Below are 25,930 nucleotides of genomic sequence, written 5' to 3'. Positions count from 1 at the left end.
AGGCAGAGTTGTGTTTGAGGATGCAGTTGTTGACGTGCTTCCAGTACTACGTCTCTGTCCAGGAAGGCGCAACCTGACCTCGTCGTCACTAGCATCTTCCTCCACCTCCTCTGCTGACCTCATCTCTTGGCTGACTGTGGGTTGACAGTAAGTGGGATCTCCGACCTCATCATCATCACCCTGTGCGTTATCACACCCGCCGTCCTCAGAGCCAACCTGTTCCTGCCCTGACAAAAAACTAAAGTTGTCGCTCCAATCAGGTATTTGAGTCTTATCATCGTCTTCCTCATTGTCTCCACCAACAGGAGTTACAGTTTGGGAATGAGGGTCTACATTATGGTCAGAACCTTCTGCGTCTGGTCCTGGATCCGACTCATAAAGATTCTGGGCATCAGTGCAGATCATTTCCTCGTCTGGATTCACAGAAGCGCTGGAGTCGACCTCTGATTCCCAGGCTATAGTATGAGTAAACAGCTCTGCAGACTCAACCATCTGTTCTACCTCATACTCAGACGGGCAGCTGGAGATTTGGGAGCTGTGAGGAAGCAAGTGCGATTTGGGTGACACCTTTGAGGACTGGAGTATTTGTGATGTTGAAGTTGATGTGGAGGAGAGCCCACTTAAAGGAGCACTTGATATCCGTTGAAGCATCTGCTGTTTTTGTGCCTCATCTGGAATTTGTAGCGATTGGCGTGGCCGTAAGAAAGGGATCTTATCACATTGTCCGCTAAAAGAAGTAGACATTTTAGTTTGGCTGGAAGATGGTCTTTCTTCTGCACCTACCGCACGGACACAACCTTTTTTCCCCTTCCCAACACGCCTATTCCCCTTTCCACCAGCAGCACGCCTTTTTCCACTCATTTTGGTGGTTAACTAATTCACAACTCTGGAGTTGTTTGCACAAAAAAACAATGGATGGTAACCGAGCAGAGCTGAGTGGCCAAACTGTGGTATTAGGCCAAAACTATTGGCTGGGTTAGATGCAGAAAAAAATTATTTTTAATTTGCAACCTGATGGAGGTCAGTATAGATGGACTAATAGACCAAGTCCCACACACCGCTAGAAGCCCAAATATTTTTTCAGAGCTAGATGCAGAAATTTTTTTTATTCAATTTGCAACCTGATGGAGGTCAGTATAGATGGACTAATAGACCAAGTCCCACACACTGCTAGAAGCCCAAATATTTTTTCAGAGCTAGATGCAGAAAAAAAATATTTTTAATTTGCAACCTGATGGAGGTCAGTATAGATGGACTAATAGACCAAGTCCCACACACTGCTAGAAGCCCAAATATTTTTTCAGAGCTAGATGCAGAAAAAAATTATTTTTAATTTGCAACCTGATGGAGGTCAGTATAGATGGACTAATAGAACAAGTCCCACACGCTGCTAGAAGCCCAAATATTTTTTCAGAGATAAATGAAGAAAAAAATTATTTTTAATTTGCAACCTGATGGAGGTCAGTATAGATGGACTAATAGACCAAGTCCCACACACTGCTAGAAGCCCAAATATTTTTTCAGAGCTAGATGCAGAAAAAAATTATTTTTAATTTGCAACCTGATGGAGGTCAGTATAGATGGACTAATAGACCAAGTCCCACACACCGCTAGAAGCCCAAATATTTTTTCAGAGCTAGATGCAGAAAAAAATTATATTCAATTTGCAACCTGCTGGAGGTCAGTATAGAAGGACTAATAGAACAAGTCCCACACACTGCTAGAAGCCCAAATATTTTTTCAGAGCTAAATGAAGAAAAAAATTATTTTTAATTTGCAACCTGATGGAGGTCAGTATAGATGGACTAATAGACCAAGTCCCACACACTGCTAGAAGCCCAAATATTTTTTCAGAGCTAGATGCAGAAAAAAATTATATTCAGTTTGCAACCTGATGGAGGTCAGTATAGATGGACTAATAGAATGATGCTATGCCCAAAAGATTTTACTTCACTAGGTGCAGTAAAAAAATTGGTATTCTATACACAGGTGGTATATCTTGCAACACAGATAGGCTACTCCACTGACTAACACACTCTGCAATAGGCCAAAAAGGATTAGCTTTGCTAGATTCAGCCAAATGCTGTGAAAAAAACTTGCACAGCACTGGCACAGACCTGCCTGGCAAAAACTGATAGGAACTGATGTAACCTAGTCCTGAAAAGGACTCCAATTACAATTAGTCTTTACTCCCACAATCTATCTATTTAAGAGCACAGACCTGCCTGATAAAAGTCATAGGAAATGCTGTAACCTAGTCCTTAAAAGGACTGCAATCACAACTATTCCCTACTCCCAAGCTATCTGTATATTTGTGCGAAAATTGGCTTGAAATTAACAAGGTATAGCGCACACAGCAACAGCGGTGCCGTCTAACACGCAGCTGCAGCAGTGAGAAAATGGTGGCGACGGGGAAAATGGCTTGGTCTTATAAGGCAAGGACATGTGACATACACTGCCAATCACACATGCCCTTGCTTGTGTGAAAAAAAGCACTTCGCTCCGTGTGTGCGCTGCTGATAGGCTGACAGATTGCACCTCCCCACTGCAAATGCGGGAAAGAGAAAAAAAAAATGGAGATCTTCATTGTTCCTGCAGAGATCCATCCCCTGCCCCTCCCCCCGCCCCGCTGTACACTCAAACTGCGTATTAACATTAATTTTCATCATTACTGAGAAAAAATCCAGTTATGATTTTGGTGCACGAACAGTTATCGAACATAACCTCGAACAGCCGAATTTTTCTCAAATTGTTCGTGTTCGCCGACTGGCTCGCACACCGCCCAAAACAGCTCGAATTTGAGATTGGCGAACAGTTCGAGTAGAACAACGCTCATCTCTAATCACTAATACTGTCGGAGACACTGACCCCGGGGATGTAGTGATTGAATGCATGCCTACCCCTGTCCGTCTGACTGACGCACTTGAACCGATTACCTCCTCTACTGACATGTCGACTGGGAAAGAGAGTGGAGTGACTGATCGGAGAGAGGGGATCCAACCCGTCACGTGAGCAAAGTGAAAAAAAAGAAAAAGCGCGCGGAGAGTCTGAGGTGGTCTGTAAAAAGAACCAGGACGGTGTGCAGGTCCTCGTGTGTGCCGTAGAGGATACTCTCAACGTGGTTTCTGTTATATGACACCTTATCCTCAGAGTTTTCCCCAGCTTCCACACTGCTGAAGGATTCAGCTGTTACACTCCCCACTACTGGAGTGTGAACCACATAAGGGAATCCACAAGAGCTACTACCCGGATCAGAGAGACTGTAAGCGGGACCTCTGGCGAGAGGCCGAAGTATTCCTTCCTTTCAGCGAAGTCTGCTGTTCCTGTTTTCTTCGGCTGGGACGCCTTCCTGCAAAGACAGACAGGCCTGCGACGGGGGACACATCCTTCTGGAGTAAAGGACTGGTAACGTGTGAGTAGGGACAGTGAGGGTCAGCTTATAACTACACGTTATTCCTGTGAACACTTACGGTTGTCATTTACTGTGTTCTGCTGTGTTAAAAATGTATACAGGTAAAGATACGGTTATCAAGGTAGAGTCTGTGTGGGGATCTTGCTGGGCCAGATCACGGATATCAACGCGCGGCCTTGCCCGCGGTCACTTCAGATTGGTCATGAATTTGTTCTCTATTTCCCCCAATGGATTTAATGAGAAACTAAAAATCAGCAACAAACCCTAGTTGATGCAGATTATTCTGCAGACTACCCACAGATCTACTAACATCCAGCTTAGTTTAAAATAAAATAAAGTGTTCTGAAAGTTTTCTTTAAAAAAAACACACGCTGCACTCACTTTCCATGGTGTCCCTTGCAATTCTTCTTTCCCCTGCTGATCTCTTTACATCCACCCTCTTGCAACAAAGCCTTTTCATGTGATCTCTGTAGTAAATCATGATCTGCAGTAGTTTGACGAGACGTCTTTACTAGAGACTAGTGGGGGACCACAGTAGCGTTATTATGGGAGCCGCAGAAGGTAATTAAACTGGGTTTCATTTTTTGCTAAAACAATTTGAACCATCTGCAGATAATCTACATCAAAATCAGTGATTTGGTATGATGGTTTGCCTGATGTTTTTATCTTGGATTTGCTGTGGAATGACAGTCCTTCTAAGCAACACATAAAATTAAATACCCAACCCAATGCAAATATTAGGTATATGAATGTTAGTTTATGAAAAAGAGAATATATAGACTATATGAATAGATTTACCTTATTGGGCAAAATTCAAAGACCCTAAGCCCATGTGCCCACGTAGCGTTTTTGTAGCATTTTTACGGCTGCGAAAACGCTTGTAAAACCGTCTGCCATGCAAAGCAATGTGAATTCAGATGTGCTGTGCACATGATGCGCTAAATAGCGGGCCGCATTCGCATTGCGTTGCAAAACGCAGCATGACCATTTCTTCTGTGATCACGCTGCAAATTCGCAGACATTGAGGAACATTGAAACGCAGCAAACCCGCAGGTATATGTGGATTTGCTGCGTTTCAATTAAATTCAATGGCCGCGAATTTGCAGCGCAATCGCTGTGCGTGTGGTACCCGGGATGAAGAGGAGGCTACAACTCCTCTTCATCCCGGCTACCACGCAGTGAAAAAAAGAAATAAAAAAGTAAAAAATAAAAAAAACCTGTATACTCACCTCTCCGGTCTGCTCTCGGTGGCATCCTCTCTACTCGGTGTCCCGCGGTGTATTTGCAGGTCCTGCGGTGACGTCATTTAGTCAGCTGATGGTCACGCGACCGCTGACGTCAGTGGTCAGGTGATGGTCTCGTGACCATCAGCTGACTAAATGACGTCACCGCAGGTCCTGCCAGTACACCGCGGAACGCGGAGGAGAGAGGATCGCCGCCGGGAGGAGACTGGAGAGGTGAGTATACAGGTTTTTTTTATTTTTAACTTTTTAATTATTTTTTTTTTACTTTAGATGCAACATTTAAAGCATCTAAGTTGGTCACACAATATAAATCCATGCCGGTTGCATGGATTTATATTGTGTGACCAACTTGACAAGCACCTTCCAAGTGATGCTAAAATCGCTTGAAAAAACACATGTAAAAACACTGAAAAAACGCTTCTCTCTAGCAGAAAAAACGCATGTAAATCTACATGCGTTTTTTTCTGCCAGAGAAAGGCAAAAATGCTCTGCATCAAATCTGCTACGTGGGCACATAGCCTAAATTGTAGCACTGTAAAGAAGGTCGATATCTTGTTAGATCTGCTGGGTCTGCATGCTTTATCAACACTGAACCATGCACTGTTTGGATTTTATTTTTATCTTTTCTGATATCTGCTGTATTTTCTACGATTTCACCATGACAGATTCTGCTGTGTTACTATATTTATTCTTTGTGATTGGGATTTCTTTTTGATTTCAGAATTTTGCCTTTTGTTACATGTGAGCTTTTTGCTTCTACTGTATATTGAGCTCTTCCCAATCTCTGCATTATGAAACCACATATTAATGACGCGCCCCCTGGGCCATGGGGTACTCGGTAGCCGGGCCGGTCGGTGCTGGGGATGTCACAGTGGCAGTGACCCGGTCCATGACCCAGGGCGGTCAATTAAAGGAAAAGTAAAAGGGGAATAACATTTTTGGAGAATAATGTTCATGACGCCACCTATGGTATGCGGCTATGTGGCACACCATGGGTCCGGTTGTCACAGTGGCATTTTCTCCCTCACAAGGGGTGATGCCATGCCTGGAAGCAAGGAGGGGTCCCCTAATCAGGTTTACCAGCATACAACACTTTCCTGGCTCCAGACCAGCAAGGGGAGCTCCTCCCCTTAGCAACTGGAATCTGGAGGCGGGGTTAGTAAGAGTGAGTGAAGAGGAGTTGAAGTCAGGACAGCGACTAGGAAAGACCTGGGGAAGAGAGCTGTGTACCAGCTCCCCCAGAGGAGAGAAGCGCTGAAGAACCGGACACCGGAGTCCGAGGTTGTGGGGCACTAAAGGCCCAGCAGCAGAAACTGGAGGGCAGGAGACTGCAGGTCTCCTGGCCCCATCAGATGCCCGGAGGCTCAGCAGCACCATAGGGCCCAGCACCGTCACGTGGGAGCGACACATAAGGAAGGCCCGAGCTGCCTGCCATACGGGTGAGGAATAGACGTTTTACTCAGGGACGAGGGCCGCAGCATAACTACAAGCAGCAGGGCCAAAAGAGATTAGCACAGAGGGAAGGCCTACAACTTCACCTGGCGAGGTGGATCCCCAGCTTGCTCCCAGGCCGCCCGGACCTTTACTACCAGCTAGAACCCGTGCGCCGGTCTGCCTAACCACCACAAGTAAAGATAAGAGGAAACTGCCATAAAGTTGTGTACTAGAATTATTATCTGTGCCATCCCCTGCACTACACCGCACCAACAACATCTACCCTATAGTATCACTATATCCTGCCCTGAAGCTAAGCTCTGCCTGTGGAGAGCTGAACCAACTCTGCTGCGTCACCTTCAGATCCAGAGGATCTGGACCGCAGCGGAGGCCCCATATAGCCGCATACCACAGGTAGCGTCACGAACATTATCTCTTATAAAACTTTATTCCCCTTTATTTCCCCTTTAATTGACCGCCCTGCGTCACGGACCGGGTCACTGCCACTGTGACAGGGAAGGATATAGTGATTTTATGAGGTAGTTGTTGTTGGTGCTGTGTAGTGCAGGGCCTGTGATGGGGCAGCAATTATTCAAGGACACAGTGGGGTGAAGTCTTCAGGTTTTACTCATGGTTGTTCAAGACTCCAGGTTACCAAGGCCAGTGTGTAACCTCCCGTCCTGTGTTCACCAGGGAAGGGGTTCAGCAACTCTCAGGTATCTCAGGAGCACTTAAAGGGGACCCCGTTCTATGTACCTTTCCCGGTCGTCTCATTGCACTGGCTCTCACCCTCCTGCCCTGCGCCTCACAATCAGTGTCCCAAGCCAGTGGCCTCGGGCCTTGTCGGAAAACTTGCTCTCAGTCCCCTGGACCCTATGTGGCCACCTTTTCGGCGATGTAATTGTGGATTTTTGCTGCAACACCTTGAAAATGCTGCAACCTCCGGTTGGCTAGATGAGCCTGGTTGTTCTCCACTAGTTTTAGGGCCAGTCCCCTTCTGCGGCCTGATCCCTCCACGTCAGCGTGAATTCGGGAGCACGGGTGGCCTCTGCACTCACCGTGCCCCTAGGATCCCTTCTGTCTCTCTGGAGCCTGTCCCACTGCTCCTCTCTCCTCTCCTCCTGGGCCTCTCTGACTAGGCCCGACTCCTCTCTCTCTTTTCTTGCTCTCCTCAGCAGAGCTCCTCCTGAGCTCTCCCTGGACTCCTCTCAACTCAACTCCTTCTCCTGACTCTCAACTAACTCTAGAACCTTCTACCCTCCTTTTTATACTCCTACCCTCGTGCTCCCTTGAACCTCTTCCTCCACCCACCTCCTCTACTTAGTTCCACCCTCCAGCTAGGGACCAGGGACTGTGCTTTCCCTTACGAGTAGTGTTGAGCGATACCTTCCGATATCGGGAAATATCGGATCGGATTGGATCGGACCGATACCGAAAAAGTATCGGATATCGCCGATTCCGATACCGGAAACCAATGCAAGTCAATGGGACAGAAATATCGGAATGAAAATAAACCCTTTCTTTCCTTGTAGGTTAATTCTACATGAAGGAAAACAACTAAGAATAATGTAGAATGTATTGGGGGAGGTGGGGGAGACAATAAAGGCATAGAGGTTTAGCCCAATCAAATGGAATAGCAGGAATTAATATATTTTTTAAGACGTTCTGAGTTACGGAAATATTGACTATGTTAAGTATTTTTATATTTTGTCAGATATTTATGTTTCACTACTTCCATGCTCTTCACCTTCTTTTTTACTTCTCCCACACTTTCTCCTTCATCATCCTCAGCATCTTTTTCATCCACTTCTTCTTCACCTTCTTCATCTTCTTCTTCTTCACCTTCTTCGTATTATTCTTTTTTTTTACATTCTTCATATTCTACTTCTTCATCTTCTTCATATTCTTCTTCTTCTTCATCATATTCTTATTTGTGACAGGCATTCCTGTAGTTGTTATCTATAAAAGGTTGGACATTACACCTTTCGTTCTGCCCGTCACAAAAGATTTACAACAGGATTTGTCCGCGTTCAGTTTGACCTGCAGTAGCAGGTCTTTTCCAGGGGCACCACGAGGAGGAACGGACTCACCCCCATACACTGCTTAGTCATCTTCTGCTTATAATTTAGATATTATCTTTTGCTCTGATTTTTAGTCTTATGCTTAATGTTCTTCCGCTTTTTGTTCTGCAGCATCTTGTATTTCTGCTTCTTGGTTTTCTGTCTCTTGTTCTTCTGTATCTTGGTGCTTGTCTTCTCTTCTTTGTCCTCTTGGTCAACTTCTTCAGGGTCATCTTATTGGTCTTCTTCGAGGTGGTCTTCAGGGTCGTCGTCTTCGGGGGTCCTCATCTTCGGGGTCCTCGTCTTCTTCGGGTTGGTCTTCTGGGTCCTCGTCTTCGGGGTCCTCGTCTTCTTCGGGGTGGTCTTCAGGGTCCTCGTCTTCTTCGGGGTGGTCTTCAGGGTCCTCGTCTTCAGGGTCATCGTCTTCGGGGTCCTCGTCTTCTTCGGGTTGGTCTTCAGGGTCCTCGTCGTCAGGGAGATCCAGAGTGATTACCAAGAACCATTTCAAAAAGCTTGAACTTGGAAATGTAGCAGAAGGTAAAAGAAGGCTGAGGAACTACCGAGGACCAGTTGATGGTACTGGAACCCGGATGGGTAGCAGAAGGTACAAGAGCCAATGGAACTACCGAGGACCAGCTGATGGTACTGGAACTCGGTTACTAAGCAGGAGGTACCTGTGTCCGAAAGCACTACCAAGGACCAGCAGACATTGGTGGAACTTGGATAACGAGAAGGAGGCACCTAATCCAAAGGCACTGCCGAGAACCAGCTGACGGTACTGGAACCCGGATGGGTAGTAGAAGGTACAAGAGCAAATGGAACTGCCGAGGACCAGCTGACGGTACTGGAACCCGGATGGGTAGCAGAAGGTACAAGAGCCAATGGAACTGCCGAAGACCAGCTGACGGTACTGGAACTCGGTTACTAAGCAGGAGGTACCTGTGCCAGAAAGCACTACCAAGGACCAGCAGACGTTGGTGGCACTTGGATACCAAGAAGGAGGCACCTAATCCAAAGGCACTGCTGAGAACCAGCTGACGGTACTGGAACCCGGATGGGTAGCAGAAGGTACCCATGTAAAAAAAAGTTTCAAGGCCGCGAGCCGGCCGCAGTTACCAAAACCCACAGTCCTACAGGGGGTGCTTGTCCTATTGGCACTATGGAACCAGCCTTCATTGCCAGATCCCGCAGCCCACATAGGAGTCACCTAAACTGTAGGCACCATAGAGTCGGCTAACCCGACCGCAACACGACAGGACAACGCATTGGAGGCAAAGTGACGTTGACACTACCCGGAAACAGCTGGCGTGCTGGAACCAGGCTGGGCAGGAGGGAGTACCCGTGCCAAAGACACTGCCGAGAACCAGCTGATGGTACTGGAACCCAGATGGGTAGTAGAAGGTACAAGAGCAAATGGAACTACCGAGGACCAGCTGACGGTACTGGAACCCGGATGGGTAGCAGAACGTACAAGAGCCAATGGAACTGCCGAAGACCAGCTGACGGTACTGGAACTCGGTTACTAAGCAGGAGGTACCTGTGCCAGAAAGCAATACCAAGGACCAGCAGACTTTGGTGGAACTTGGATACCGAGAAGGAGGCACCTAATCCAAAGACACTGCCGAGAACCAGCTGATGGTACTGGAACCCGGATGGGTAGCAGAAGTTGCCAATGTAAAAAAAAGTTTCAAGGCCGCGAGCCGACCGCAGTTACCAAAACCCACAGTCCTACAGGGGGTGCTTGTCCTATTGGCACTATGGAACCAGCCTTCATTGCCAGATCCCGCAGCCCACATAGGAGTCACCTAAACTGCAGGCACCATAGAGTCGGCTAACCCGACCGCAACACGACAGGACAACGCATTGGAGGCAAAGTGACGTTGACACTACCCGGAAACAGCTGGCGTGCTGGAACCAGGCTGGGCAGGAGGGTGTACCTGTGCCAAAGACACTGCTAGGAAACAGCTGGCGGTGCTGGAACCCAGGGTAAATACTAAAAACAGAGTGGAGCCAGAGGCGTAATTGGAGCAACTTTAAAATCTGTAGTAGTGGGAATGTGGACAGATCAGGAGAAATTGCCGTCCGCACAGCAGGGGAACAGCTGACGTTACTGAACCCCAATAACACGGCAACAAGTGTTGACTATGCAGACGGCACTTCCGAGCGCCAACTGGCGGTGTTGGAGCTCAGGGATAATACTGAAAACAGAGGAGCCAGAGGTGTAATTGGAGCAACTTTAAAATCTGTAGTAGTGTGAATGTGGACAGAGCAGGAGAATTTGCCGAACACACAGCTGGGGAACAGCTGACGTTACTGAACCTCAATAACACTGGAGCAAGCATTGACTGTGCAGACGGCACTTCTGAGCAGCAACTAGCGGTATTGGAGCCCAGGGTAAATACTAAAAACAGAGGAACCAGAGGTGTAATTGGAGCAAGTTTTAAATCAGTAGTACAGTGGATGTGGACAAAGCAGGAGAATTTGCCAGACACACAGCTGGGGAACAGCTGACGTTACTGAACCCCAATAACACTGGAGCAAGCGTTGACTGTGCAGACGGCACTTCTGAGCAGCAACTAGCAGTATTGGAGCCCAGGGTAAATACTAAAAACAGAGGAACCAGAGGTGTAATTGGAGCAAGTTTTAAATCAGTAGTACAGTGGATGTGGACAAAGCAGGAGAATTTGCCGGACACACAGCTGGGGAACAGCTGACGTTACTGAACCCCAATAACACGGCAGCAAGTGTTGACTTTGCAGACGGCACTTCCGAGCGCCAACTGGCGGTGTTGGAGCTCAGGGATAATACTGAAAACAGAGGAGCCAGAGGTGTAATTGGAGCAACTTTAAAATCTGTAGTAGTGAGAATGTGGACAGAGCAGGAGAAATTGCCGTCCGCACAGCTGGGGAACAGCTGACATTACTGAACCCCAATAACACGGCAGCAAGTGTTGACTGTGCAGACGGCACTTCCGAGCTCCAACTGGCGGTGTTGGAGCTCATGGATTACAGTTCAGGTGGTAGAAACATGAACACAACAGGAGACCTGGATACTGTTGCCAACCAATTATTTATTCTGGAAGAGGACTGGCAAATTCATGAGAGATCCAGGCCTTGTTCATTTTGAGAAAAGCCGGTCAACGTTATCGGAGGATAGTCGCATGCGACGGTCTGTTAGTACACCACCTGCGGCACTAAAGACGCGTTCCGATAATACACTAGCAGCAGGGCAAGCTAGCACCTCCAATGCATACTGACTAAGCTCTTGTCATGTATCCAGCTTACAGACCCAAAACTTTAAGGGAGAAGAGCCGTCTGGGAGTACACTAAGAGGGCAAGACATGTAGTCTGTCACCATCTGACGGAAACGTTGCCTCCTGCTGACTGGAGCCGTCTGTGATGGTGTAGACATTTGTGGCGGCGGAGACACAAAACTTTGCCACATTTCGGCCATACTGGTCTTGCCTTGTGCTGAGGCGCTGCTTCTGCTCCCTCTTTGTGCAGAGCTTCCTCCACTGCCTCGACGCACTGAGCTGCTTTGTAAAGCACTAGCAGCACTGCTCTCGGTTGGAATGGAGAACATGATGGAATGCACCAGTGCGTCTTGGTACTCCCGCATTTTACACTCCCGGTTCAACGGTGTTATGAGGCTTTGTAAGTTGTCCCGGTAGCGAGGATCTAGGAGGGTGGACACCCAATAATCAGCCGTGTTGAGAATGTGGGCGATGCGGCGGTCGTTTCTCAGGCACTGCAGCATGAAATCAACCATGTGCTGCAGACTGCCAACTGGCCAAGAAACGCTGTCCCCTGCTTGAGGCGTGATCTCTGCCTGCTCTGCATCACTCCACCCTCACTCTAGATACTGACTACTAGAGCATTGTGTACCTCCCTCCTCTGGACAGATGTCTTCCTCATCCATTGACTCCTCCTCATCCTCCTCACAAAGTGTCCCCTGCCTAGGCCTTTGTGAGGAACCACATTGCGCAGACTGTAGAGAAGCAGATGGCATTTGTGACTCCTCATCCTCCACCTCTTCCAAAACCTCGTCCCTTAGTGCTTGCAGTGTTTTTTCAAGCAGGCAGATAAGGGGGATAGTCATGCTGACTAGTGCATCATCTGCACTCGCCATCCGCGTGGAATAATCGAAGGCACGCAAAACGTGGCAAATGTCCTTCATAGAGGCCCACTCAGTGGTGGTGAAGTGTGAACGGCGCGCACTGCGACTTGTTTGCGCCTGCTGCAGCTGGTACTCCATTACTGCTGCCTGCTGCTCACACAACCTCTCCAACATATGTAACGTTGAATTCCACCTGGTGGGTAGGTCACATATGATACGATGTTCCGGAAGACGTAATCGGCGCTGCAGAGCTGCAATGCGTGATCTTGCGATGCTGGAACGCCGCAAGTGAGCGCACTCTATGCGGACCTTGTGAAGCAGTGCATCAAGATCCGGATAGTCCCTCAAAAAACTCTGCACGACCAAGTTGAGCACATGTGCCAGACATGGGATGTGAGTGAGATTGCCTAGGCCCAGAGCTGCCACCAGATTTCGGCCATTGTCACACACTACCATGCCTGGCTGGAGATTCGCTGGCACAAACCACACGTCGCTCTGCTGCTTGATGGCATTCCAGAGCTCCTGCGCTGTGTGGCTTCGATTCCCCAAAGAAATTAATTTTAATACGGCCTGTTGACGTTTGGCCACGGCTGTGCTCATATCGGTCATCATAACAGGTAACCGTTCACGGGTCGATGTGGAGGTAGACCGTGACGGCTCCTGCAGCACTGATTCAGAGGAACTGGAGTATGAGGAGGAGTCAATGTGTACAGACTGAATTTCTGCAATCCTTGGAGTTGGCAGAACACGTAGAGCGCCACTCTCAAGATCTGTACCCGGCCCCACAACATTTACCCAATGGGCAGTGAGGGATAGGTATCGTCCCTGTCCATGCTTACTGGTCCACGCATCGGTGGTCAGGTGGACCTTGCTACTGACGGTGTTTTGTAGTGCATGTTTAATTTTTCCCTCCACATGATGTTGCAGGGCAGGGACGGCTTGCCTGCTGAAATAAAAGCGGCTGGGCACGTTGTATTGTGGGACTGCCAATGCCATAAAGTTACGGAATGTGTCAGTCTCCACCAGCCTGAATGATAGCATTTCAAGGGCCAGTAGTTTAGCAATGCCAGCATTCAGAGCCTGTGCTCGGGGGTGGTTTGCCGAGTATGGGCGCCTTTTCTCCCATGCCTGTGCTAACAATGGCTGTAGACTGGCCTGGGAGTGTGATGATGACTGGGAAAGTGGTGCAGTGGGTGGAATTACACTGTGTCTCTGTACAACAGTGCCAGAGATTCTTCCATGGCGATCCTGTGAGGAAGCCGAACCAGCTGTGTGTGAGCAGGAGGAAGAGGCTACAACACGAGCTGAAGAGGTGGTAGGTGGCGCTGTAGGTTGGCCTAGGTCTTCAGTGTGTTTTTGTAACTCCACCACGTGCTTGGTCCGCACATGTTTCCACATATTTGTGGTATTGAGGTTGCTGACACTTTTCCCTCTTTTCACCTTCTGATTACACAGCTTGCATTTGACAAAGCAAATGTCATCTGCAACTGTGTCAAAAAAGGACCAGGCACTGCAAGTCTTGGGAGCGCCCGCTTTGGATTTTGGAAGAGCCATGCTCCTAATGGGTGCCGAAGTGGAGGCTACAGGCAACCAAGTCTGCCCCCTCCCTCTCCCCCCTTTTTGGGCTGTTCAGGGAATCTCTTCCTCAGAGCTGCTCCCACCACCATCTTGTCCCTCACGCCATGATGGGTCAAGGACCTCATCATCTACACCACCCTCTTCAAACAACTGCTTCTCCTGGGTAGTCTCGACAGCACAGTACGCACCAGAAAGTGGCACCTGAGTCTCATCATCAGATGCGTACTGAGGTGTGCTGCTGACCATAGGCACTGGCCCACCCGCCTCTTCAGATTCAGAGAGACAAAATGGTTGCGCATCACTGCATACTACCTCTTCTTCAAATTCTCGAATTCTGCTTGGCTGGCCCCCTCTTTCCAAGCCAAGAGATTCAGAGAACAGAAGTAGAGATGGCTCCTGTCCAGGGCTCTCTGACTGCCTGGGCAATTTGGCAGGTGGTGAAGAGACAGATGGGTGCTCTTCAGTGCTCAGGACCTGAGAGGATCTGGAACTAATTGAAGTCGATGCGTTAGCTGCCATCCATCCGACAACGGCTTCAATTTGGTCCTCCAGCAGCAGTGGGGTACGGCTGGTTCCTACAAAGCTGCGTATAAAGGACTGTTCCCTGGTAAAACTGGGGGATGCTGAGTCACTGGTGCCCGCAGCAGGCACAGAATCCCCACGTCCTCTCCCTGCAGGCACAGAATCCTCACGTCCTCTCCCTGCAGAAACTCCATGCCCATGCCCACGACCACATGCCTTACTCCCTGCCTTCTTCATCTTGGTAGACTGATAAAGATAGGCAGAAAAGTACTAAGGGCTTAGTGTGCTTATTCCTGAACAGCTGCTAACAGGTATAAGAAACACTAATTTTATAAAGTGTGGACTAGACTTTAATATGAGCTAATGTGGCCTACACAACTGTAAAGTGGAGTGTTTGGTGAACTTTATTTAGTTTTTTTTTTCACAAAAAGACACTGGATGTGCCTAAAGATGTAATACCGATAGTATCACAAACTTTTTGTAGCTATTACAATGTAGGAAGGTAACCTACAATGCAATAGATGAGGCTACAAAAAATAGGCTAATACTAATCTGGCTGGGGCTGCAGGGCCCAATGCTGCAGAAAGGCTCCTCTAACTACTCCTATATAGTGTGTTTGGAACCAATTTAGCTGAATACGGATGGAACCACCACACTAATAGGAGAAATCAGGAAAAATTATGAATTGGCAAAAAAGGACAATGTATGAGGCAGTGACACACACTGAGTGCACTACAACCAGATGTGGCTGAAGCACACACTACAGGGTGAGCTGCACTCACACACACAGACCTTGCAGACAGCGGTGAACAGTGCAGATGCAGAGAACTGTGCACTAGCGCTGCAAGACCAAAAAAATTTCTCTATCTACTCCTATATAGTGTGCTTGGAACCAATTTAGCTGAATACAGATGGAACCACCACTCTAATAGGAGATATCAGGAAAAATTATGAATTGGCAAAAAAGGACAATGTATGAGGCAGTGACACACACTGAGTGCACTACAACCAGACGTGGTTGAAGCACACACTACAGGGTGAGCTGCACTCACACACACAGACCTTGCAGAAAGCGGTGAACAGCACAGAGAACTGTGCACTTGCGCTGCAAGGCACAGCGATTTATAAAGTAGCTTGGGTAAAGCAGAATAGACCAAATAGGTAGCTAAAATTGTCCCTCAGAACAACAGCGTCCTATCCCTAACTGAATTCACAGCAGAGTGAGCTCAAAATGGCGGCGGCGGCTTTTATAGTGCATCATGACATCATTTCAGCAGCCAATCACAGCCATGCCATTAGTTAAGATGCCTACATGCCTAACAGGATGTGCCCACACTTCTTAGGATCCTCATTGGCTGAATAAAATGAAAATGGCTCATTGCATTATGGGAACTTCCGATTCCGGTATACGATATTGCAAAAGTATCGGAATTAAGTATCGGAATTCCGATACCGCGAATATCGGCCGATACCCGATATTTCAGTATCGGAATGCTCAACACTACTTACGAGCTATCTCGCCCTTCCCTACTGAAGTGGAGTGTATTGGATGTGGGTCTGTGGGTCCCGGGTAGTACTCCTTCCTTACCTGAGAGTGGGGTACCACACCTCTGGGTGAGATGCAGTACCTCTGTGGCAACTGGACCCACAGGGGCGCCACATTAACATTAGCTCACATCTTTCCCTACCAAAAGCCACATGAGCATGGCTCTGGTCAAGTTGCCAAAATAGTACCCCTGAGGAAAATATGCTGAATGTTTTAAAGAACCGATGAATATTCCATGGACATTTATATATGGCTAATATGGGCCATACAGCTAATATGGGCCAGACAGGTAAGTATAGATTCACATTTCTATCACCTGTATGCCCATATTAGCAGTCTGAAAAGTCCCAGGGGGGTGACAGATTCCCAATAAAAGTATGTGCACACTGATTTTTTTTGATGCTGTGAATTTTCTAGTGGAAATCGCTCCTTAAGGGAGTTTTTGGAAAAAAAAATGTTTACTGAAGTGGTTTGAAGAGAATTTAAAGCATTTTAAGAGTTTTTGCAGCCTTCTGATTGAACAGTGCCTAATTTGGTGGCAATTCCATCAGGAACCACATCTCCTTTACCTGGGAGAAACATCACAGATTGCATCGCAGGCTGAAGTTTCTTTATGCAGTTCTGTGGTCGTTACTAAGACCTAGAGTGAGTGCTTGCTAACTAGGATGCAGGAGTTGTTCTCTAATACACAGATTTTCCTTCTCTGCCTGTCATCATGTGTCTATCTTTTACTGTTCGAAATATACTTCAATTTATTGTCTCAAGAATGCTACCTGTAGGCTAAGGATCCTTATGGCACATGCCCAACACTGACCCACTCAATGCACATTAACTATTAAGGACAACATTGAAAGAAGTAAAAAGAAAACCATCAGCACATGACCACAACTTTAAATTTCATATAAGTGGTTATATGATGACTCGGGGACTTTGTGCAGGGTAGACTATTTGGATTCTGCTGTATTTCAATGTTGCACTTCTATCCTAGTTTTCTTCATGGACCGGAAAAGTTAGTCTGTTTTTACTTTTAGTGTAGGTGGGAAGTGGGTGGTTCCTCAACTTTTTTTCTCTTTGAATCCACCTTCAATCCTTGTGAAGATCTGAGGTTGTGAGTTGTAATAATCACCTAGGCAGATTAACAATGTAACTATTTGTTATTCCTTACATCCATGGTTTTGCAACAACTCTGGGTAGATGGGGAAAATGAATTGCCCCCAGTCCACATGATTCCCTCCCCGGGGCCTTGTAGTCTCACTGCCCCCATATCAGGCGATACTCACTGCTTCCCAACTTTTAGTTGGCCCACAGATTTCGTATCTCCCACCAGTATAGCCTATAGCCAAAGTCCACGCTCCTCCAGATGACAGATAACATGCCTGAAGCATATGTATCCAGCAGGAAAGGTTCTTAAGAAAGTTTGTCAAATCCAAACGACAGATCCCACAACTGTAGCACGTGTGTCCAGCCCAGTCAGCAACCGATATCCCAACTCCATAGGCCATCCATCCATGAGCTCCAGGACCTCAGCAATCGATCCTAGCTCCATGACGTCACTCCACCAACTCTCACTAAAACACGTGGCTTAATTGTCCTCCCTCTACTGGGATTAGCCCCCTGGATGGGAAGAAGTGTTCACACCCTCCCCCTTAAACATTTGCTTTTAGCTCAAAAAATGAAGAATATTCCAGAAGCCCATCACCTGGGACTGCATTGGAGACCCCTTGTGGTGACTGCTCCTTTGGGGCTACTATCCCCATCTACACAATGGGACTAGTCATTGGGAGAAAAACAGCTTGATTGCGTTCATTGATTAGAAATATTGGGTCTGGCCTTATGTATGCATTAGATCCAGCCTGCATGTCTTCCTCTGCTTACTGTCACTGAATGGAAACATCATTAATTCCTGAGGCTGAACTGACGAGAAAGCAAATCTCTAATAAAATACAGCAAGCAAATCTCTAATAGAACACAACAATAAGATTGAAGTAACCGATGCCCCGTTCTGGAAAAAGTCTGCATCCCTTAGAGCCGCGGATTCTGCTCTAGGTCCATTGGTACAATAGTCTTTAGAACAAGGCCATCTCCTCACAATATTCCTATTGAAGTGTCCGCTGGTAAGAAGTGGAAAATTGATGGCAAGTAGTGATGAGCGAACGTGCTCGGTTATCACTTTAACTAATCACACTCGGGTCCTAACCGAGTATCTTCGGCATGCTCGAAGACTGTATTCGACTCACCATGGCTGCCTGTCTTGCAGCTGTTAGACAGCTGCAACACATGCAGTGATTGCCAGTTTGTTAGGCAATCCCTGCATGTGTTGCAGCTGTCTAACAGCCGCAAGACATGCAGCCCTGGCGACTCAAACACAGTTTTCAAGCACGTCGAAGATACTCGGATAAGACCCAAGCATGGTCGGTTAAAGGGTTAACTGAGCATGTTCGCTCATCACAAATGGTAAGGAGTATGATAACAGGATCAGACTACAAAGTTTGCATGCAGTCATAGACATCTGAATAGAAGCTGTGGAAACAAAATGATAGGACATTTTCATACCAATTTGTAAAGTTGCTAATTTTTTTATTTAGTAGAACTTGCTAGAAACAATAACAAATAATAGTTCTACAGATCAACCTTTCCTTTGATGAGAATCTATCAGCTTTCATGATATCACTCAGTCAGTAAATATTATTTAATATGCACTGCTTATATAGCGCTATCATTTTCCGCAGCGCTTTACATACTTTATAATGGCTGTCCTCATTGGGGCTCACAATCTAAATGCCCTATCAGTATGTCTTTGGTGTGTGGGAGGAAAATTTAGAACATGGAAAAAACCCACAGTGCTATCCCCTGAACCACCATGCTGCCCAAATACTTGTCCACATGACGAAAAATGTTGGATTAACTTTTATTAGATATCTGTATATCTATTCTTTCTAGAATTAAGGCCCACACATACAGTTGACCTATGTTGGCCAAACCCAACGATTTCGACAGGTTCAGCCAGCACTCTAATGTGTACGAGGCACTAGCCAACTCATCATGGGGGGGAAATGCCGATCAGGCATGTCCGATTTTAGACTGCTGATCACTGTATTCTCCAAGAGATAAGATGGGGGCAGAGTTGTTTGTTGGTGGCTTTCTCATAGAGAACACAGGAGCACTCAGCCAAACGAGCATTCCAGTGAATGGGAGAGACGGCCGAGATTGCTGTTGGCTGAACGATCGGCTGAAGCATCGTTTGGTCAACAGGCATCTAATATGTATTGCCGATTTTAGGATGCATGTCAGCACTGTCAAACAGTTTAAAACTATATGGGAATAGTAACACCCAATTGTAAATTTATTATTTGATTTCTGGAAAAGTAATGAATAACTGCACTATGCAGAGTTTTAAGAATAAAAATGTTTCACAATTGTTATTTGTCGTGTCAGGAGCGCTGACAGCTCCTCTTTAAACTATGCATGCAATGTCTGTGCATGTTTGGCGCTCCTGAATGATCTTTTTGAGAGTAACAGAAAATTTTCAGCAATCCAATAAATGAAATGCTAATCCAATTTTTTATACTGCAACAAAAAATGAAAAGTACTTTGACATAAACCTTTTATTACTTTTATAAACTGAAAGAGAAGTATGATCAAAAGGAAATCACTAAATTCAATGTTCTGGAGCGATGAAGGGAACAGGTTAAGTGTAAAACAAATACATTTATCTCATTTTCTTTTTAGTGTATCTGATTATTTTTAAAATAAAGAGGCAGATAGTTTGCATTCATTAATGCAGAAGTTACACAGAAACTACAGGCTTCAAATTAGCTGTTCCCTTCCATATATCTCACAAAATCAAATTAAGTGAGAAATATAGTCACATTTGCTTTAGGACCACGTACAGCCTTGCAAACAAATTATTTATTATCACTGCAGAAATGCAATTTTAAATTGCTTAAAGCACAAATTTGGATGATAGAGTAATTGTCTATTGAGTGTCCAAAACCAAAGTCGCATAGCGTATATTGATTACTGCGTCTCTTCAGCCAAAAAAGAGGATGTGATTGCACCACTGAATCCTAGGGTTTAACTGTCTGCAGTTTTCAATAGTATGCTCTCTTGTTAGTGAACATGTATGTTCACTTCCTTGTGCACATGTATGCTCACTTTTTTTACAGAGATACAGGTGCTTCTCACAAAATTAGAATATCATCAAAAAGTTAATTTATTTCAGTTCTTCAATGCAAAAAGTGAAACGCATATATTATATAGAGTCATTACAAACAGAGTGATCTATTTCAAGTGTTTATTTCTGTTAATATTGATAATTATGGCTTACAGCCAATGAAAACACAAAAGTCATTATCTCAGTAAATTAGAATAATTAACAAAAAACATCTGCAAAGGCTTCCTCTTCCTACGTGTTTAAAATGGTCCCTTAGTCTGTTATCAGTAGGCTCCACAATCATGGGGAAGACTGCTGACTTGCCAGTTGTCCAGAAGGCAGTTATTGACACACTCCGCAAGGAGGGTAAGCCACAAAAGGTTATTGCTAAAGAAGCTGGCTGTTCACAAAGTGCTGTATCCAAGCATATTAATAGAAAGTTGAGTGGAAGGAAAAAGTGTGGTAGAAAAAGGTGCACAAGCAACCGGGATAACCGCAGCCTTGAAAGGATTGTTAAGAAAAGGCCATTCAAAAAATTAGGTCTAGTGTGAAGTTTCCACAATCAGTGATGGTTTGGGGGCCATGTCATCTGCTGGTGTAGGTCCACTGGGTTTTATCAAGACCAAAGTCAGCGCAGCCGTCTACCAGGAAATTTTAGAGCACTTCTTGCTTCCCTCTGCCGACAAGCTTTTTGGAGATGGAAATTTCATTCTCCAGCAGGACTTGGAACCTGTCCACACTGCCAAAAGTACCAATACCTGGTTTATATACAACAGTATCACTGTGCTTGGTTGGCCAACAAACTCGCCTGACCTTAACCCCATAGAGAATCTATGGGGTATTGTCAAGAGGAAGATGAGAGACACCAGACCCAACAATGCAGACGAGCTGAAGGCTGCTATCAAAGCCACCTGGGCTTCCATAACACCTCAGCAGTGCCACAGGCTGATCGCCTCCATGCCATGCCGCATTGATGCAGTAATTGATGCAAAAGGAGCCCTGACCAAGTATTGAGGGCATTTACTGAACATACATTTCAGTAGGACAACATTTTGGATTTTAAAATCATTTTTCAAGCTGTTGTTATAAAGTATTCTAATTTACTGAGATAATGACTTTTGTGTTTTCATTGGCTGTAACCCCTAATCATCAACATTAACAGAAATAAACACTTGAAATAGATCACTCTGTATGTAATGACTCTATATAATATAGGAGTTTCACTTTTTGTTTTGAAGAACTGAAATAAATTAACTTTTTGATGATATTCTAATTTTGTTAGACGCACCTGTATGTGATCATGTGGGCAGCTGCAGATGACTAAGTTCTTGATACAAGAAAACAATCTGATTATGCTACTCAGTTATCACACTCTGATCTGAGATTGATCAGAGTGTGATCTGATTTTCTCAGATGTAGAGAATTAAAAAAAAAAAAAAAAACTTCCTCCATCTTCTCCATTATGTCTTCTGTGTGCCTTCCGATGTTTCCCACTGACCAATAGAGTTGAATGGGCGAATGCCCATGCCCAATGACAAATCATTGTCAAAAACGAAATGCCATGAGTGTTTGACCTTAATATGTTGTGGTGATATTTGTGTTGGGAAAGCACACCATCATTGTAGGGCTGTTCCTAATTTTTTTCTGGATAAAAGCTAATCACTCCCACAAAAGTTGAAATGTCTTAAATGTGTGTGCATGTGCATGTAATTTAGTGGGAGTATCTTAATACACACACATTACATTACAAGTACTTACACAACTCATACATTTGCATGAAAAATTAGTGCTAGTGCTTATATAATAAAACTCTGTCCTCATTCTATCCAAAGCAGCTTCAAAGGAAGCAGTATGATGTTGCATGATAGCTAATGTTACCTTACAAGTGTGGACGTCTCTCGTAAAAGATTAATTTGGTAGTCAATGATGCTGATGTGCCCAAACGTTTGTGGATTAGTATTGGTATGGTATACTTCTCCCATGTCAGCTATATTTCCTTTGTTGTACTGGTAAACATATATTTTACTGATTCTTATAGAGCAAATGCAAAACTGTTCCTCCAAGATGGCTTAATTGTGTTAATGACCCTGTCTTACATATTGATAAGTTTCTTGCTATTTTACAAGTCCTAATTTGTTTGTCCCACAGTGCCAATTGTCTTCTTTGAAGCATGTTTTGAAATGTGTAATGTGCTTTATTTTGCTTGCTTACTAGTGTTGAGCGAACATGCTCGACACTGCTCGGTACTCGCCCGAGCATCACGCTACTCGGGATGTTGGGCGAGCACCGAGCATTTCCGGGTTACTCGGGCGGGAGCTCGGGTCTCCGCCCTGCATGTTTGGCGCTCTTTACAGAGCCAATGAACATGCAGGGATTGCCAGTCAGTCACTGTAATGCAACAGCCATGTTGGTTGTGGGCATTACAGTGATTGGCTGGCCGCACAGCGTCACCTCGAGTATTTAAAACCGGGCGCCGCCATCTTGGAGACAGTCGCTCCGGATTAGACAGTGTAGTGACAGCGCTGCTGATTTAGGGAGAGATATAAACTGCGAAATAGTTAGTGTAGGGTCTGTAAAGGCTGCCAGAACAAACAAACTGTCCTTTTCAGGACTAATATCCATCCCAGATACCAGGCAGGCAGGCTGTATAGGAGACACAGTGGTTATACCAGCAAATGCTGCATTACAGTCCTGTGTGCTCCTGTTGCTGAAATTGCTGGACTTAGCACCAGGTGTCAGGGGCCAGGAAAAATCCTTTTTTTTTCATCTAAATCCACCTTTTTTTTTCCTCCTTCACACTGTACAAATACCCGTCTTATTAACCTTTTGGTGTGTCCCCCCCCCCAAAAAAAAAGCATGTCTCTGATTTTTCAGACACAAATATAACTGTTGAAAATAGTCTGGTGTGGGCTAGAGAAACAGAAGAGTTGTTTTGCACTTCCACGGGTCAAACCTCTGTATTATCCATTTTGGGCCATTTGTATCTAAAAAAAAAACCAGTTTGAGTGTGTCGCTCACTGTTCAGCCGCAAATCTATATATTTAAAAAAGTCTGGTATACCCCAGTAAACAATAACTGTGGTTTTGCCATCCCACGGTAAAAAAATCTCTATTATTCAGGTTTTGGTATATTTTCCGTAAAGAAAAACAGTAGTGTCTCCTGACTGTTGTAACACAAAAATATATCTGTTGAAAATAGTCTTGTGTAGGCCCGACATCCCAGTGTGGTTTCGCAGTTCTATGGGTCAAATCGCTGTACTATCCAGTTTTGGGCCTTTGGTATCTAAAAAAAAAGCAGTTTGAGTGTGTCGCTCACTGTTCAGCCGCAAATATCTCTATTTAAAAAAGTGTGGTATACCCCAGTGAACAATAACTGTGGTTTTGCCATCCCATGGTAAAAAATCTCTATTATTCAGCTTTTGGTAGTTTTTTTCCGTAAAGAAAAACAGTAGTGTCTCCTGACTGTTGTGACACAAAAATATATCTGTTGAAAATAGTCTTGTGTAGGCCCAACATCCCAGTGTGGTTTCGCAGTTCCACGGGTCAAATCGCTGTACTATCCAGTTTTGGGCCTTTGGTATCTAAAAAAAAAGCAGTTTGAGTGTGTCGCTCACTGTTCAGCCACAAATATCTCTATTTAAAAAAGTGTGGTATACCCCAGTAAACAATAACTGTGGTTTTGCCATCCCATGGTAAAAAATCTCTATTATTCAGCTTTTGGTAGTTTTTTTCCGTAAAGAAAAACAGTAGTGTCTCCTGACTGTTGTGACACAAAAATATATCTGTTGAAAATAGTCTTGTGTAGGCCCAACATCCCAGTGTGGTTTCGCAGTTCCACGGGTCAAATCGCTGTACTATCCAGTTTTGGGCCTTTGGTATCTAAAAAAAAAGCAGTTTGAGTGTGTCGCTCACTGTTCAGCCACAAATATCTCTATTTAAAAAAGTGTGGTATACCCTAGTAAACAATAACTGTGGTTTTGCCATCCCACGGTAAAAAATATCTATTATTCAGCTTTTGGTAGATTTTTCCGTAAAGAAAAACAGTAGTGTCTTCTGACTGTTGTGACACAAAAATATATCTGTTGAAAATAGTCTTGTGTAGGCCCGACATCCCAGTGTGGTTTCGCAGTTCCACGGGTCAAACCTCTGTACTATCCAGTTTTGGGCCTTTGGTATCTAAAAAAAAAAGCAGTTTGAGTGTGTCGCTCACTGTTCAGCCGCAAATATCTCTATTTAAAAGAGTGTGGTATACCCCAGTAAACAATAACTTTGGTTTTGCCATCCCACGGTAAAAAATCTCTATTATTCAGCTTTTGGTAGTTTTTTTCTGTAAAGAAAAACAGTAGTGTCTCGTGACTCTTGTGACACAAAAATATATCTGTTGAAAATAGTCTTGTGTACGCCCAACATCCCAGTGTGGTTTCGCAGTTCCATGGGTCAAATCGCTGTACTATCCAGTTTTGGGCCTTTGGTATCTAAAAAAAAAGCAGTTTGAGTGTGTCGCTCACTGTTCAGCCGCAAATATCTCAATTTAAAAAAGTGTGGTATACCCCAGTAAACAATAACTGTGGTTTTGCCATCCCACGGTAAAAAATCTCTATTATTCAGGTTTTGGTATATTTTCCGCAAAGAAAAACAGTAGTGTCTCCTGACTGTTGTGACACAAAAATATATCTGTTGAAAATAGTCTTGTGTAGGCCCGACATCCCAGTGTGGTTTTGCAGTTCCACGGGTCAAATCGCTGTACTATCCAGTTTTGGGCCTTTGGTATCTAAAAAAAAAGCAGTTTGAGTGTGTCGCTCACTGTTCAGCCGCAAATATCTCTATTTAAAAAAGTGTGGTATACCCCAGTAAACAATAACTGTGGTTTTGCCATCCCACGGTAAAAAATCTCTATTATTCAGCTTTTGGTAGTTTTTTCCGTAAAGAAAAGCAGTAGTGTCTCCTGACTGTTGTGACACAAAAATATATCTGTTGAAAATAGTCTTGTGTAGGCCCGACATCCCAGTGTGGTTTCGCAGTTCCACGGGTCAAATCGCTGTACTATCCAGTTTTGGGCCTTTGGTATCTAAAAAAAAAGCAGTTTGAGTGTGTCGCTCACTGTTCAGCCGCAAATATCTCTATTTAAAAAAGTGTGGTATACCTGTTATGATCTGCTACAGGGACTAAGGAAAGACAGGAGAACTGTTCCTACAATAGAACTAAACTAGATCCCTACGATGTAATGGGGAACCTGATCCTGCGATCAGACCCGCTAAAGTCCTCGGCTAGTCTGAACGAAGACCTATAGATGTGAGGGAGGGATCCCTACAAGAACTAGGGACTGGGATAAGTTTGACACCTCCTAGCAGAAATAGTAGCAGTCAAAGACAAACACACAACAAAAAGCATAGAGGTCAGAAGACCTAGCAAAACTAACAGAGAACGGCAACAAAGCACCAAGCTAGCTCAAGAGTAGTAAATACAATGAAGTCCAGCAAGACCAGGAGGGCGGAGCCGGATTAAATAGGCAAAAATGGTCATGTGACCAGCAAACTAAAAAAAACCTAATAGGAGAGTTCTAACAGTACCCCCTCTTCTAAGAGGATCCTCCGGATCCCCTAGGCCCAGGCTTACCAGGAAACCTCCTGTGAAACGCTCTGACAAGTCTGGAAGCAGAAACATCATCCGCCCTCACCCATGAGTTATCCTCAGGTCCGAAACCCTTCCAAGCGACGAGATACTGCAAACTCCCTCTATACCGTCTAGAATTTAGGATGCGGGAAATTTCATATTCCCCGTCCTCCACCACCGGAGGAACAGTGGCAGAGGCGTCACCATCAGACACATCAGCTTTTTTCAACAGAGAAACATGAAACACCGGGTT

Source organism: Phyllobates terribilis, unplaced genomic scaffold, assembly GCF_046119375.1.
Source record: "Phyllobates terribilis strain yellow unplaced genomic scaffold, ASM4611937v1 Scaffold_8__6_contigs__length_399053987, whole genome shotgun sequence".
NCBI classification, from domain to species: Eukaryota; Metazoa; Chordata; class Amphibia; order Anura; family Dendrobatidae; genus Phyllobates; species Phyllobates terribilis.
Note: the sequence above shows the minus strand (reverse complement) of the source record.